Source organism: Neofelis nebulosa, chromosome 2 (assembly GCF_028018385.1).
Source record: "Neofelis nebulosa isolate mNeoNeb1 chromosome 2, mNeoNeb1.pri, whole genome shotgun sequence".
NCBI lineage: Eukaryota > Metazoa > Chordata > Mammalia > Carnivora > Felidae > Neofelis > Neofelis nebulosa.
The window spans coordinates 117671092-117684982 of NC_080783.1; the positions used below are offsets into that span (position 1 = coordinate 117671092).

The 13891-nt window shown below is 40.9% G+C and overlaps 1 long non-coding RNA gene across 5 annotated transcripts in view; it reads left to right on the forward strand.

The window, feature by feature from the left end:
- The window catches only part of LOC131504050 (uncharacterized), a 33664-nt gene that overhangs the window by 6366 nt on the left and 13407 nt on the right, over positions 1 to 13891 (forward strand). For 3 of the 5 annotated variants that reach the window (XR_009257753.1, XR_009257752.1, XR_009257750.1), the window contains one exon: positions 467 to 626. This is a non-coding gene — a long non-coding RNA (uncharacterized LOC131504050). Of the gene's footprint in view, positions 1 to 466; positions 627 to 11693; positions 13628 to 13891 lie in introns of those variants that run through there. The other 2 variants (XR_009257754.1, XR_009257751.1) reach the window with 2 other exon arrangements.

Sequence of the window (13891 nt, forward strand, 5' to 3'; positions counted from 1 at the left end):
GCTAAATGTAACTGGTATCTAGCCGAAATTACGGAAAACTTACATCAGTCCCGAAAGTTAGGCCTCTTTTCCTGTTGTTAAAAAAAAGAATCTGAAAGGTGGAATGAAATGGGGTCACTTGCATGAGAGGGTTTTAAAATGGAGCCAGGAAGCCATTAAGGAGATGGGCTTTGTGCAGGCACGTCTCCACCGGGTAGAACTGGGAACTTTTGAATTGTGCCAAACACCAAATATTACAAGGACTGAGCCGCAAAACCTGTAACTTGCTACAGTCAGAGACTTTGCTTAGTGATAGCCTTAGCAATCAATTACACTCAGTCCAGATTCGCTTTCTGCCATTAACACCAATCGAAAGTTCTCGTTAAACAACTATTTGGGTTGCTCTTCAAATCTGTGTATGCTGAACTGCGATTCTTTGATCCCAAATAAATGGTCTTGCTTAATTATTGCCTTGTGACAATTTTAGGCCGACAGCCTGTTGTCAGAAGCAGGACCTGAGGTGATTTCAGCACGGCAGGACCGGTGTCTCCTGGAATTGGGTGCGGTCTCTACAGGAGACTAGTGCTCACCGCTCCTAGCTTGTATACATATGGACAGCCTTCTACTCGCACCGTGAGTCCTCTTAGGTACCGACCTCCCTCCCTCCTTTTGGTTGAGGTCGTTGCCTTTCTCTGGGATCAGGCGGGTGAGTGCCCAGAGAGAGAGGAGATGCCCATCATGCCACTGGAGGGAGGGGTTTCACTATTGATGAGTAGTACTCTTTTGTTTCATAGGATGTGTGTGTGTGGGGGGGGGGGGGGATTGTGATTGCTGGTGTTGTTTTAGGACAAGTGTTGTTTAAATTAAAATTGCAATAGCCATTCTGGGGAACCTCTGTTTTAGTTAAGTCCACCTTAAGGGGCACCCTTAAAAAAGAGGATTCCAAACCTCTCTGAGACAGTGGAATGCATTCTTTGATTAGTATGCAAAGGACAAAGTAAGTCCAAAACAGCTCTAAAAGGATCCTGATACGGGGCGCCTGGGTGGCGCAGTCGGTTAAGCGTCCGACTTCAGCCAGGTCACGATCTCGCGGTCCGTGAGTTCGAGCCCCGCGTCAGGCTCTGGGCTGATGGCTCGGAGCCTGGAGCCTGTTTCCGATTCTGTGTCTCCCTCTCTCTCTGCCCCTCCCCCGTTCATGCTCTGTCTCTCTCTGTCCCAAAAATAAATTAAAAAAAAACGTTGAAAAAAAAAAAAAAAAAAATTTAAAAAAAAAAAAAAAAAAAAAAAAAAAAAAAATAAAAGGATCCTGATAGCATGCAAATAATAATAATAATAATAATAATAATAATAATAAGAAGAAGAAGAAGAAGAAGAAGAAGAATTTTTTAATAAAAGATTGCTCATCCATGCAAATAATAATGATAATAATAATATATTTTTAATAAAAGACTGGCCATCTGAGCAGGTAACCTTAAAATTATGGAAACATAATTTGGATTCATGCAAATAATAATAATGATAATAATAATACATTTTTAATAAAAGATTGGTCATCTGAGCAAGTAACCTTAAGTTAGTCCATCTGCTGGAAACATAATTTGGATCCAGCTATTCTTTTTTTTTTAATGTTTATGTATTTTTGAGAGCGAGAGACAGAGCAGGAACAAGGGGGGGCGGAGGGGCAGAGGGAGAGGGAGACACAGCATCTGAAGCAGGCTCCAAGCTCTGAGCTGTCACCTTAGAGCCCAACATGGGGCTTGAACTCACAAACCATGAGATCATGACCAGAGCCAAAATCAGAGGCTTAGCTGACTGAGCCACCCAGGCACCCCTGGGTCCAGCTATTCTTTTGGGTTTCCTACCTGAGACATGGCTAAAGTTTAAAAAAAAAAAAGAAAGAAAGAAAGAAGGAAAGAAAGCTGTAAGAGCTGTGTGTGTGTGTGTGTGTGTGTGTATGCATGTCATAGATATGGTATTTTACTGTCTTGGGATGATATTGCCAAAATTAATTTGTAAAAGAATTCTACTTAATTGGTTTGAGGAATATCAAGTACTTATATCTATTAAGTATTCCTAAAGTTCGCAGAAATAGAATAAAAAGTAACCCAAGTTCATATAGTCTAGGATAACCTTTGATAAATAAAAACTAATTCAAGTTTGTTGGTTTAATAAAAACAAGAATATCTTTAGAGTTATCAACATTAAATAGAATGCAGATAAACTGCCTTTTCTACCTGAGTTTACTAATCAAATAAGCTCATGTTATCTCTATGTTACAAAATTCATCAACAAAAGAAATAACTTAAAATGATGATTAGCTGTTTAATGTCTTATCCAAGTATAATTGTTAAAAACAAGTAATTTAGGGGTGCCGAGGTGGCTCAGTCGATTAACGTTTGGACTCTTGGTTCCAGTTCAGTCAGGCTCTGTACTGACAGCCTGATAGCATGGAGACTGCTTTGGATTCTTTCCCTCTCTCTCTGAACTTCCCCTGCTCTCGCCACACCCCCCCCCCCCGCCCCGCAAAAGAAATAAATAAAAACTTAAAAATTTTTAAATAAACATTTTAGTTTAAATAAATAGAAGATCAAAGTTTATACTATGATAAACTAAATAATGGACACTCATTAAATATCTAAATTATTTCCAAAATAGATAAACATTAAATGCTAAGCTTAGTTTATCTACTTTTGGCATTTCCATTTTTACCAAAAAATTATTATGAGAAAGAGTATGTCTCTAAAAATTTTGAAATGTATTTATAAGCTTGCTAATATACAACAGGATGCTAATTTATGATAGACAGTTCACAATTGCCTGCTTCCTAATAGTCACTGAAAAGCAAAAATTACAAATGGTTAAAGAGGGGGCGCCTGGGTGGCTCAGTTGGTTGAGCATCCCACTTTGACTCAGGTCATGATCTCACAGTTGGTGAGTTTGAGCCCCGCCTTGGGCTCTGTGCTGACAGCTCAGAGCCTGGAATCTGCTTAGAATTCTGTGCCTCCCTCTGTCTCTGACCCTCCCCAGCTCCCTCTCCCTCTCCCTCTCTCTCTCTCTCTCTCTCAAAAATAAATAAATAAATACTAAAAAATTAAAAAAAAACAAATGATTAAAAATTAGATTGGAAAGGGAGTTAAAATACAAATGAACCAATGAGAAAACTTAGAATACTAAGCATATGTTAACTCTGCATAAACTGCATGCGTGGATGCTGAGAGAATGCAGACAAGCCAGCAGGTGCGCCTTCGGAAGAGAAGAATCAGTGAACTTCCATAAGATCTTTCTCCTACTGTGGAAGGATTTATTGTAACTTCGGGTTTTTCAACCTGTGGTCACAGACCATCAATGAATTATGACGAACGCTTATTTAAGTAGAAGATACAAATGTTATCCATATCTGTTTATACAGATGAATGGACGATACATATTTTATTATAGATGTATTTATTATCTATATATAAATTAAAAATAAAATTTTCATTAAAAAAAGTAAAAATTAGAGTACCTACATGGCATATACTGAAAATAGGCAATACTTGTCCATTTATTAAACTCATACTTGAGTTAGTTATATGGTTTTATGTGTGTAAGTATGTGCTGAGACATACTACACAGTATATTTCTTGCTGTGAAATGATCCAACATGTTTGAGAGCCACTGCTTATATACCACAGTAAATTGAGCAACAAAGGGTCTGTGTGGCCAGCTGAAATGCCAGTACAAGAACAATCATCCTTTCTGTCCTCTGCACACACAGAGGTGACTCCTCAAGGCCAGGCTGCAATCACTCTTTGATGGGCTCATCCTTTGTTGCCTTGTCTTTTAAGATTCATAGCCAGGTGGCAAGCTTTGTTGAAAAAACTTCCCCATGTTTTTTTGCTTTTTTAATGTTTGTTTATTCTTGAGACAGAGACAGGGGGTGAACAGGGGAGGGGCAGAGAGAGAGGGAGACACAGAATCCAAAACAGGGTCCAGGCTCTGAGCTGTCAGCACAAGAGCCCCATGTGGGGCTCGAACCCACGAACTGTGAGATCATGACCTGAGCCAAGGTCAGATGCCCAACCGACTGAGCCACCCAGGTGCCCCAAAAACTTCCCCATGTTTTATAACTACTTGCAAGGCTGGGATTCTGGTGATGGCTTCTTTGATATTTATACCATCTGCCCTCAGTTTAGAACTTGTCCCATCTTTTAAATCTTTATTCTGCCTACTCAACCTAGAGCAACCCTCTTCAGCAATATGGAATCCTATTGGCCCTGCCTGTTCTGTCATTCCCAGTCTAGCAGAACAATGTCAGGATGAACATATAAAATTAACGGATCTAGGAGTGCCTGGGTGGCTCAGTCAGTTAAGTGGTTGACCTTGGCTCAGGTCATGATCTTATGCTTGTGAGTTTGAGCCCCGTGTCGGGCTCTGTGCTGACAGCTTGGAGCCTGGAGCCTGCTTCAGATTCTGTGTCTCCCTCTGTCTCTGCCTCTCCCCTGCTCATGCTCTGTCTCTCAAAAATAAATACATGTTAAAAAAATTTTTTTTAATTAATGGATCTCATATTGTAATTTACTTATATCAAACCAAATATTAATATTTTTTCCTCTGTTAAAACGACAAAGTTTTCCTGTACTATCGTTCTGCACCTGAGAGGAGGTTAAAAAAGGAAAGCAAAGATTTTGTGTTTTATCAAAATAATTTTCAGTGCTTTATCAGGTCTCTTATGGGGTTTGCTCAGCTATGTAATGTCCTGATATTTGCCTTTAAAATCGTTCATTGTCGTTGTGGTCCAATACATAATTAACTATTGATTCATGTTCTGTGATCCTATACAGTCAGGTGTCTAAGACTTTTTGATATTTTTGACAAACTTGCATCTACCTTGGCCATTATTAAGGTTGCTGGACATTCAAAATTAAACTCAGGAGGGGGTGCCTAGGTGGCTCAGTTGGTTAAGCATCGGACTCTTGATTTCAGCTCAAGTCAGGATCTCAGGATCCAGTGAGATTGAGCCCCATCCCTTGGTGTCTGGTTCCGCAGAGCCTGCTTGGGATTCTCTGTCTCCTTCTCTCTCTGCCTCTCCCCGACTCACGCTCACTTTCCCATACAGACATAACATACATACATACATACATACATACATACATACATACATATGTACAAATTAGATTCAGGAGGAGCTAAAGACAAATTTTTGGCTGGTAGAGCACCAAGGACCATTGCCTTAAAATCTATCAAAACCAAGGCCTTCATAGGTAACATAAATGATCTCCCGAAAGGAAATCTAAAACTCCTTTTTAAGGATGTTCAATCCAGGGTATCCCACAAAGAAAAAACCTTAGAGCTGCCAGTGGTTGTAGTTTCAGTCCACTGACTGATTTATGGTATGGCCCAAATAGGAATCCTGTCTGGTCACAGTCCACGGAAAGATCCCTGATGGAAATGACTCCTCAGGGGCACCTGGGTGGCTTAGTCGGGCTCATCTGACTCTTGATTTAGGCTCAGGTCATGACCTCACAGTTCCTGAGTTTGAACCCTGAATGAGTTCCCTGCTGACAGTTCGGATCCTGCTTGAGGGATTCTCTCTCTCTCAAAATAAATAAATAAACCTAAGGGGGCGGGGGGAGGGGGTGGGGAAGAAGTGACTCATCAGCTGACCCACCGGGCAGTTGATAAACTTACAAATCTCATGAAACAATATGGGAGGGGAAATATTTTTAGGGCCTCCAAGAGGCACAATTGACTGGTACTGTGTTGTTGTTTTTTTAAACCAATAACTTGTTATTTTCTTTATAACACTTTTTGTAATCATCTGGTTAGGGAAGCTCCCTTATGTGTTTTTCTATGAAGTAATATGACAGCATTTGTAACCTGTGTCCTTATGCTCCTTCTCGTGAACCTCTTTGCATGAAATAAAGAATTCCACAAATGGGCTTATATTTGACATTTTAACTTAACATCCTTCAGATTCTTTGGGGAATTAATCATGAAGGAGTGTTGGATTGAGGTATTTGGGCTGGTATTTGTCCTAATAAGTATCCTAATGCTTTTCGCTATATTGCACACAGTAAGACTCCTTCGTTGGTGGTAAAACCCTATAATATGGAAGAACTCGCTGATTTCGTAGGTTATTTGCCATATGGACTGAATGTCTTCCTTTCTTGCCTGAAACTCATATACTAGGCCAAAATATCTAATTGTCTTTATCTAAGTTCTTTTTACAGGGGCCTCTGCTGTTACGAATAAATTTTAGCCCCTGGGTTAACATATTATTTTTTCTCGTGACCCTCATTGCTGATGGTCAAGTCTTACCATATCTCTTTGGCCTTCGCTTGCAAAAAACATCTGATTCTACTTACCTGACTATTGATTTGTGCCAGAACAAACCATACTCCTGAGGTACCTGAATTAATAGCTTGGCCTCTATCCCTAGAGGGATGGAAAAATATTGCTGATAAAGATGTAGTATTCTCTGTTGGAGTCCTTGAAAATACTCAATAACTTTCTTTTCTTTGGCTAATTAACTTCCTTGCCCCCAACTGCTCCCCTCCCCCCCCCCCCCCCCCCCGCCCTCCTCTAAAACCTTCCATTTGGTACAACTCCTTGGGACATCTCTCTTCTGGCTACATGGGACGCTGCCTGATTCATGAATGGCTTAATAAAGCCCATTAAATCTTCAAATTTACTTGGTTGAATTTTGTTTTTTAACACAGTTAATCCTCACCCTACCTTCACTGAAGCAATCACTATTCTGATTTCTATCTCCATAGATTAATTTTGCCTCCTTTTGAAATTCCCGTAAATGAATATACTTTTTGTGTTTGGCTTTTTTTCCCACGCAACATAATATTTTTGAGATGTATCCACTTTGTTGTGTGTATCAGTAGATCATTTCGGTATTATTGGTGAGTGTTATTCCAATGTGTTGATCACTATAGTTGATGGACAATTGGGCTATTTTCAGTTTTGCATAATGTGAATAAGGCTGCCATGAATATTCTTGCAGGAATCTTTTTGTGCACTTGTACGTTCATTTTGTGTGGGTATAAGCCTAGGAATAGAATTGCTAGGCCATAAGGTATTTGTATCTTTAACTTTATTAGAAGCTATCCGTTTTCGGGGCGCCTGGGTGAGTCAGTCGGTTGGGCCTCTGACTTGGACTCAGGTCATGATCTCACGGGTTCCTAGGTTCGAGCCCCGTGTCGGGCTCTGTGCTGACAGCTGGAGCCTGCTTGTAGCTCTGGGTCTCCCTCTCTGTCCCTCCCCCTCTCGTGCTCTGTCTCTCTGTTTCTCAAAAATAAATAACCGTTAAAAAAAGAAGAAGAAGAAGAAGAAGCAGAAGAAGCAGCTATCAGTTTTCCAGAATGGTTGTACTACTTTACTCTTTCACCAGCAACAAGAGATAAAGTTGCTACACATTTTTGTCAGCATGAGTGTTCTTTGTTAAATTTTAGCCATTCTGAGAGGTATGTAATGGTATATCACGGTATTTTAAATTTGTGTTTCTAATGAGTAATGGTGTTGAGAATTCTTTCTTATGTCTTTTGGTCATAAAGAAATCTTTTGTGAAGAGATTTCAAGTGTTTTATCTACTTTTAATTGGCTTGACTTTTTTTTTCTTTACTTTTTACATAAACTTTTTATGTTAGACTAGATTTAGATTTATAAAAAGTTGAGATTATAGTATAGAAAGTTCCCATATACCTTGCATTCAGTTTCCCCTATAATTATCATCTTACATTAGAATGGTTCATTTGTCATAATTGAATGAATACATTATGGGTTTTTTTTAATGTTTATTTATTTTTGAGAAAGACAGAGACAGAATGCAAGTGGGTTAGGGGCAGAGAGAGAGGGCGACACAGAATCTGAAGCAGGCTCCAGGCTCTGAGCTGTCAGCACCAGAGCGTGACGTGGGGCTCGAACTCACAAGCTGTGAGATCATGACCTGAGCTGAAGTCGGACGCTCAACCGACTGAGCCACCTAGGCCAGGCGCCCCAATATTAGTGTTAACTAAGGTTCATGTTTTATTCAGATTTCCTTGGTTTTTACATAATGACCTTTTCCCTTTGTTTTGTTTTTTGTTTGTTTGTTTTTTGTTTTTTTACAAAACATTTTTAAAATGTTTATTCATTTGGTGAGAGAGTGAGAGAATGCAAGCACAGGAGCAGGGGAGGGGCAGAGAGAGGGAGAGAGAGAATCCCAAACAGGCTCCCCGGCAGCGTGGGGCTCCATCCCACGAACTGTGAGATCATGACCTGAGCCGAAATCAAGAGTCAGACCCTTAACCGACTGAGCCACCCAGGTGCCCCTTAATTTATTTTCCAATGAGAATCAACTGTTTTCCCAGTATAAGACCAATTTTGTCATGACATATTTTTAAGAATATATCTTGATTCAGGGACCCCCATAATGACGTATTCCTGTTCCAGGATTCCACCCAGAATATCCCAGTGCCTTCAGTTTATGTCTCCTCATGCTCCTCTTGACTAGCAATTTCTCAGACTTCTCTTGTTACTGATGACCTTGAAAATCCTTAGGAGTACAGGTCACATACTTTGTAGAATGTCTCTCAACTGGGATTTGTCTGATGTTTTTCTCATGATCAAACTGGGGTTAGGGGTTTGGGGAGGTAAAGTACCATTCTTATCACTTTGTATAATGGGTATTGTTAAAAAGAAAACCACAGGCCCAAAATGGCATCGTTGAGGTTAAGGCCCCAAGTCAGTAAACCAAAACTGAATACCTAACCTACCTACCGTTTTAACTCCCCAGAAACATAACCTTTAACCAGTCAGCATGGAATTTCTTGGTCACTACTAGGAACTTTACTGATAGACCCCTTCCTCACACCTTAGGAGGGCAACCTTGCCTAAATAATACATTCCTTGCTAATAAGTTCCTTCTTTCCTTCCTCCCTCCTTTCTTCCCTCTTCCTTCCTTCCTCCCTCCCTCCCTCCCTCCCTCCTTTCCTTCCTTCCTTCCTTCCTTCCTTCCTTCCTTCCTTCCTTCCTTCCTTCCTTCCTTCCTTCCTTCCTTCCATTCTTTCATTCTCTCTGCCTTCTCTTTGCCTTTAAAAATCTCCTTTGGTTTAGCCCAGCAGAGCTCCCCTCTGATTGCTGGTTGGGATGCTTCGTGATTCATGAATCACTTAAAAAGACTAATTCAACCTTCAAATTTACTCGGTTGAGTTTTGTTTCTTAATAGTATGTACTGTTACCATGACTTACCACTGTTGATGTTAATCTTGATTCGTTGGCTGAGGAAGTGTTTATTAGGCTTCTCCACTGTAAAACCACTGTTTTTGCCCATGAGATGAAGGAAGTCATTGCGAGTAGCCCACACTTTTAAGGAGGGTGGAGTATCTCCATTAATTTGGGATACTTCTGCATGGGACATTTGTCTGTTTTCCCTATTCATTTATTTATTTACTTATATCAGTATGGACATGTCGATATTTATTTTATATTTTGGGGTTATAATCCAATACTATTTTATTTATTTTGTTGCCCAGATTGTTTCAGTTTCAGCCACTGTGAGCATTTTCAGTTGATTTCTGTTTTCCTTTGGCATACCCCCATCATTGTGGAGTTTGTTTTTTTCTCTAGTACTTTCTTATTTTATGGTATTGCAAAACGCTCTAGGGTCTCCCTGTGTATTTCCTGCCCCAGTGCCAAAACCAGCCATTTCTCCAAAGAGCCCTGATTCCTTTTTTAAAAAAAAATTAAATTTTTATTTTTTTAAAGTGATCTCTGTGCTCCCTGTGGGGCTCAAACCCATGACCCTCAGATCAAGAGTCATATGGTCTTCCGACTAAGCCAGCCTGGCACCCTGAGCCTTGATTCCTTTGATTGATGACTTGACTTTTTACTATTGGCTTCTAAGCATTTTTTATATTCAGAATTTGAGTCACTTGTTAGATAAATGTATTTCAAAAAGCTTCTCCCAGTATGGCTTTCCTTTTCACTTTTTATAGTTTTTTTATGAGCATAAGTTTTTTTAATGAAATCTAACTTGTCTAAGTTTTTCTTTTATGGTTAAGCCAATTTTGTTCTCTGAGAAATCTCTCCTATCCCAGGATTGTTAATATATTATATAATGTTATATTATATTATATTATATTATATTATATTATATTATATTATATCATTCATATCATATCATATCATATCATATCATATCATATCATATCATATCAACTATATTATATTATACTTACTCTACTATACTATATTTAAGATACTGTACTATACTATAATCCTAGGAGCTTTAGTTATTGAAGTTTGACTTTTAAACTTCGGAGTCTTCTCAGATTCATCTCCTGAACATAGTAGGCTAGGGAATACTAAACACTAGGGAATCATGGTGTACCCAATCAACAATATGACCTCCCAGAAACCTGCTCCCAGAGACCTGTTTTTTATTTTTGAGAGAGAGACACACAGCGCAAGCGGGGGAAGAGCAGAGAGAGAGTGACACAGAATCTGAAGCAGGCTCCAGGCTCTGAGCTGTCAGCACAGAGCCCACAAACCATGAGCTCATGACATGAGCTGAAGTCAGACGCTTAACCTACTGAGCCACCCAGGCGCCCCTTCACATTTTTTATTTATAAACATTGAGAATATTTTTCTGCTCTGCTCAGGTGCTTTCCTCCCTTGTCCTCATCTCCTCCCTGCAACCCCTGGGCGCAAGAAGTAGTAGAAGCATTGGTATATAGAAAACTGAGGCTTTCCTTCTTGACTGGAATCAGGAAGCTTCAACTCTGCCAATACCACCACCTTTCACACCTACTCAACTAGTGACTAGAATCCAGAATGTGACTGTCAACCAAAAGTGTCTCTAAACACTCATGGTTCCATAACCCTATTGACTTACTTACCATCAGCAACAGCGGTGAGAAGGTTGCCTCTCCTCACTTCTGCCAACTCTCTTGAGTGCATCTCATTTCTATCCTGAACCCAACCTGCAAGGGAGTCTGAGAAATACAGTTTTTTCAGTTTTTCAACCTCTTCAGCTAAGAGGATGGAATAGATTTTAAGTGAAGCAATCTACATTTAAAATTATTTTAAATCCCACCTACACCCTCCACACTAAGTGTGAAGCCTGCTTGGGATACACTCTCTCTCTCTCTGTCTGACCCTTCCTTGTTCACACTGTCTCTCAAAAAAAAAAAAAAAAAAAAAAGAAAAGAAAAAAGATAGATGGATAAATAAATAAATATTTTAAAAAGCAGAACAGAAACCACACACTGAAGTGGTGGAAGTAATACTATGACAGGAATCCCCAATACAACACCAATTACTGCGGATTATAATGGATCCAATTTTCTCAGATTGGATCAAAAAAATAACTTCCAGATATAGCAGTATATTAGAAAAGGGTTAAGTATTAAGAGTATGAAAAATCTATGCCCGGCCAATTGTAAACAAAAGGATAAAAGAGTGAAACATGAATATCAGACAAGGGTAAAAAGCAAAGAAAGTTTTAAATTAGATAGAGGGGTAATATCCTGGCATCTATAAGTACCCGTAATTTACTCTCTTTTTTTTTTTTTTTTTTTTCCCCTTGAACCAACCTTTCCGGGTGGCCAGATCAGAACATGTGATGAAGGGAGGAAATCTAGGAGAATTTTTCTTTCTTTCTTTCTTTTTTTTTTTTGCTTCTATAGAGGTCTGTGTCAGGCAGAAAAATGTAAAAGCAAGATTCAATCCTTGCCCTTTTCCAGGGACTCAAAAGAGACATAGAGGGAGAGAAACTCAGTTATCGCCCAGATCTTCTGGAGTAAGTTAGACACACCAGTCCAGCCTCCTGAACCGTCACTGGGTCCTGACCACCTATTTGGGGGAGAGAACTGGTATTCATCTCAAAGTTTGGAAGAAAGGGTCTGGGAGCCACCAAGCAATGGGTGGGCAAAGAGAATGTGTCAGCAAGTGAAAATCAACTTTCCATGGGTCCACGGCAGATATGGACCAGAGACCAGAAACAACATGAATCTCTGATGTTTTTCTACAGAGTTCTGTTATCAACTTGTAAAGAGCCGACTTCAGAATTAGACTTTTCCAAATCCTATATTTGGATTTGGCTATGAAGCCAAAACTTCACAGCATTGTCGGACATTAAATCTCCTATGCAAGCCTTTGCTCTGGGTGTCTTTTTTGTTTTTTGACCATGTTGTCCACAGTGAGTACTGTGAAAATCTAGTTTACCATTGCTTTTTCCAAGTCCTTCCGGTGACTCTTTCTGATTTGACCTAGTACAGCACATCTTGGGGGAGCATTGGTGGTTCAGTGGTGGAGGCCTGGGTTCAATTCCCAGCCAGTGCAGTGTGTTCAGCAGTTTTACTTTGAACTGTCTGTCTGTTGCTCAGGCAAGTTAGGTCCCTCTGGGGTTCTGACCTTCAGGGAACAGCTGCCCCATTAGGGGAGGAAAGTGGGTTATTTCCGGGGCAGAAGACGTTGAGGAATTTGTGTGAACAGGGACTTTGGAGAAGGTATGTCCTTCACGTGCGGGTGTGTCTGACGGGTCTGTCTCTGACGTTTTTGCATCTTTGGGTCTAAAGCCAGTGTTCCTTTTATTCTTTCTTCTGGTGGTCCCTGGAATGCATAGAGTCATCTGGTCACTGATACACATGCTGGACTTGGGCAGACCATTGGGCCACGTCTCACTATGGAGTGGGGATCAAGAAATGAAATTCCCAAATTGAGACAAGCCGCAGGGAGGGCTAGGCAGACACCCCCGTGGAGAGGAAGAAATGAGGGGCCCCAGGAAGGAGGAGACTTGTGGCGAAGAATCCACAGGGTGATGAGGGGAACTGGGTAGAGGTGGGCTTCAGTCTTTGATGGTCTTGGTAGAATCAAGGATGAGTCCCTGAGTGTAGAGCAGCATGTACAATAAAGTCATTTTCACTACTATTGTTTTATAGTCTGTCCGGGAAAAATCTATTTAGCGCATCGTTTTTATGCTTATTGGTAAGCAGCACGGTGGGGGAGGGGGGCGGGCGGGAAGCCATGATAATCATCAGCTCTGGAGTTTTGGAGGAGGAGACTCTGGAAAAAGAAAACCCAGGGATCATCAGGTTTGCCTACCCCTGTTTTCATCTACTATTTTCCTCAACAAACCTTATGTAGGGTCCCAGATCTCAAACTGCCCCTGCCACATTGGCAAATTGAATATTGTGCCACTGATCATTTCTTTCTTGAAGGGATAAGAAATGGTAGAGCCGGTGCTGTGGGAGTGAGATGCAAGAACAGAACTTACATGCTTTTCTCCATCATGTCTCACTGCTACCTCTGAACATCAGCCTTCCACACACACCAGTTCAAAAAGGCCTTCAGTCTCTATGGAGGGTTAGAAGTCTTTTATAATTCCTGTAAGGCATGTTTCTTCCTTCCTTCTATAATTCCACCAGGGTTGATTTTTGAGGAGCTGGTCAGCAAGCCCGGACCAGTTCAACATCCTGGATCATTTGTCTGGTTTCGGTATCGTTAGAGTAGGCAGGTAGTTAAGTTCTAACAGGACACCTGGAGGTCAGCAAAGAGGAAGTGCTGGCCAGCTGTCAGGGAGGTCAGAGGCCTGTCCTGGCAGCGGCAGTCCACAAGAAGCCGGATCAAACCAGATAGGCCCAAGATGGTGGGAGCCAGGATGGGAAAATTGAGGGGGGGGGGGGGGGGAAAGGAAACCCTGCTTCTGGACCAAACAGTAAATATTCCGCCCCCCTAGTCAATAACTGTCAATGAAAGAGAGAAACCCAACCCCTAGGGTGTGGCAGTTCACCTGGCTCTGGCTCTCACTCCCCTCCGCTGTCACTCTCCCTCTGTCACTAGCACTCTCACTGGCGCTCTTTGTCTTGAGCTCAAGTTCGGCTGCTCTCATATCTCCAGGAGTGTAATTTTGCTTCTGTTACTCATCTGTTGTGCTACATGT